This window comes from Rutidosis leptorrhynchoides, chromosome 10 (genome assembly GCF_046630445.1).
Source record: "Rutidosis leptorrhynchoides isolate AG116_Rl617_1_P2 chromosome 10, CSIRO_AGI_Rlap_v1, whole genome shotgun sequence".
NCBI classification, from domain to species: Eukaryota; Viridiplantae; Streptophyta; class Magnoliopsida; order Asterales; family Asteraceae; genus Rutidosis; species Rutidosis leptorrhynchoides.
Genome location: NC_092342.1, coordinates 282,450,340 through 282,453,667, shown reverse-complemented (window position 1 = coordinate 282,453,667; position 3,328 = coordinate 282,450,340).

Sequence of the window (3,328 nt, the reverse complement as noted above, 5' to 3'; positions counted from 1 at the left end):
CTGTGTATTGTACGAGTACAAATACGGGTGCATACGAGTAGAATTGTTGATGAAACTGAACGAGGATGTAATTGTAAGCATTTTTGTTAAGTAGAAGTATTTTGATAAGTGTCTTAAAGTCTTTAAAAAGTGTATGAATACATATTAAAACACTACATGTATATACATTTTAACTGAGTCGTTAAGTCATCGTTAGTCGTTACATGTAAATGTTGTTTTGAAACCTTTAGGTTAACGATCTTTTTGAATGTTGTTAACCCATTGTTTATTATAACAAATGAGATGTTAAATTGTTATATTATCATGATATTATGATATATAATATATCTTAGTATGATGTATATACAGTTAAATTTCGTTACAACGATAATCGTTACATATATGTCTCGTTTCGAAATCATTAAGTTAGTAGTCTTATTTTTACATATGTATTTCATTGTTAATACACTTAATAATATATTTACTTATCATTTAACATAATTAACCAAGTGTATCAATATCTTAATATGATTCATATGTACCTAGTAAGACGTTGTTATAACGATAATCGTTATATATATCGTTTTCGAGTTTCTTAAATTAATAGTCTCATTTTTATGTATATAACTCATTGTTAAAATACCTAATGAGATACATACTTATAATAAAATCATGTTAACTATATATATAACCATATATATGTTATCGTATAGTTTTTACAAGTTTTAACGTTCGTGAATCACCGGTCAACTTGGGTGGTCAATTGTCTATATGAAACCTATTTCAATTAATCAAGTCTTAACAAGTTTGATTGTTCAACATGTTGGAAACACTTAATCATGTAAATAAAAATTTCATTTAATATATATATAAACATGGAAAAGTTCGGGTCACTACAGTACCTACCCGTTAAATAAATTTCGTCCCGAAATTTTAAGCAGTTGGAGGTGTTGACGTATCTTCTGGAAATAAATGCGGGTATTTCTTCTTCATCTGATATTCACGCTCCCAGGTGAACTCGGGTCCTCTACGAGCATTCCATCGAACCTTAACAATCAGTATCTTGTTTTGTTTAAGTCTCTTAACCTCACGATCCATTATTTCGACGAGTTCTTCAATGAATTGAAGTTTTTCATTGATTTGGATTTCGTCCAACGGAATAGTGAGATCTTCTTTAGCAAAACATTTCTTCAAATTTGAGACGTGGAAAGTGTTATGTACAGCCGCGAGTTGTTGAGGTAGCTCAAGTCGGTAAGCTACTGGTCCGATACGATCAATAATCTTGAATGGTCCAATATATCTTGGATTTAATTTCCCTCATTTACCAAATCGAACAACGCCTTTCCAAGGTGCAACTTTAAGCATGACCATCTCTCCAATTTCAAATTCTATATCTTTTCTTTTAATGTCAGCGTAGCTCTTTTGTCGACTTTGGGCGGTTTTCAACCGTTGTTGAATTTGGATGATCTTCTCGGTAGTTTCTTGTATTATCTCCGGACCCGTAATCTGTCTATCCCCCACTTCACTCCAACAAATCGGAGACCTGCACTTTCTACCATAAAGTGCTTCAAACGGCGCCATCTCAATGCTTGAATGGTAGCTGTTGTTGTAGGAAAATTCTGCTAACGGTAGATGTCGATCCCAACTGTTTCAAAATCAATAACACATGCTCGTAGTATGTCTTCAAGCATTTGTATCGTCCTTTCGCTCTGTCCATCAGTTTGTGGATGATAGGCAGTACTCATGTCTAGACGAGTTCCTAATGCTTGCTGTAATGTCTGCCAGAATCTTGAAATAAATCTGCCATCCCTATCAGAGATAATAGAGATTGGTATTCCATGTCTGGAGACGACTTCCTTCAAATACAGTCGTGCTAACTTCTCCATCTTGTCATCTTCTCTTATTGGCAGGAAGTGTGCTGATTTGCTGAGACGATCAACTATTACCCAAATAGTATCAAAACCACTTACAGTCCTTGGCAATTTAGTGATGAAATCCATGGTAATGTTTTCCCATTTCCCTTCCGGGATTTTAGGTTGTTGTAGTAGACCTGATGGTTTCTGATGTTCAGCTTTGACCTTAGAACACGTCAAACATTCTCCTACATATTTAGCAATATCGGCTTTCATACCTGGCCACCAAAAATGTTTCTTAAGATCCTTGTACATCTTCCCCGTTCCAGGATGTATTGAGTATCTGGTTTTATGAGCTTCTCTAAGTACCATTTCTCTCATATCTCCAAATTTTGGTACCCAAATTCTTTCAGCCCTATACCGGGTTCCGTCTTCCCGAATATTAAGATGCTTCTCCGATCCTTTGGGTATTTCATCCTTTAAATTTCCCTCTTTTAAAACTCCTTGTTGCGCCTCCTTTATTTGAGTAGTAAGGTTAGTGTGAATCATTATATTCATAGATTTTACTCGAATGGGTTCTCTGTCCTTTCTGCTCAAGGCGTCGGCTACCACATTTACCTTCCCCGGGAGGTAATGAATCTCAAAGTCGTAATCATTCAACAATTCAATCCACCTACGCTGCCTCATATTCAGTTGTTTCTGATTAAATATGTGTTGAAGACTTTTGTGGTCGGTATATATAATACTTTTGACCCCATATAAGTAGTGCCTCCAAGTCTTTAATGCAAAAACAACCGCGCCTAATTCCAAATCATGCGTCGTATAATTTTGCTCGTGAATCTTCAATTGTCTAGACGCATAAGCAATCACCTTCGTCCGTTGCATTAATACACAACCGAGACCTTGCTTTGATGCGTCACAATAAATCACAAAATCATCATTCCCTTCAGGCAATGACAATATAGGTGTCGTAGTTAGCAGTATTGTTTATAATCGATATGTGTGAATTTTATTTATCGTCATTTAATTTCTGTTATTTACTTTACGCACTTTATTTATCGTCATTTTGTTATTTACGCATTTTAAATATCGGGACACGTATATAATGTTTTGACATATCATATTGACCCATCTATATATATATATATATATATATATATATATATATATATATATATATATATATATATATATATATATATAGTTTGAGTTGTGATCGAGTCTGAGACGTATACGGGTCACGACACGTATTAATTAATTTGAATATTATATATTAAACTATATATGAATTATTAGACTGTTATTGTGGACTATCGACTGTGGACTAATGACATTGGACAATTAAAATGAATTAAAATATTGATTATAACATATGAAACTAAATAATTCTTCAAGTTTGCCACTTGATCTCATCTTAAACCTCATTGTATCTTGACGATTACAATCTGCGTCCAAACCTTTCGTAATTCTTGAAAACACCTCAATCGATAGGATGA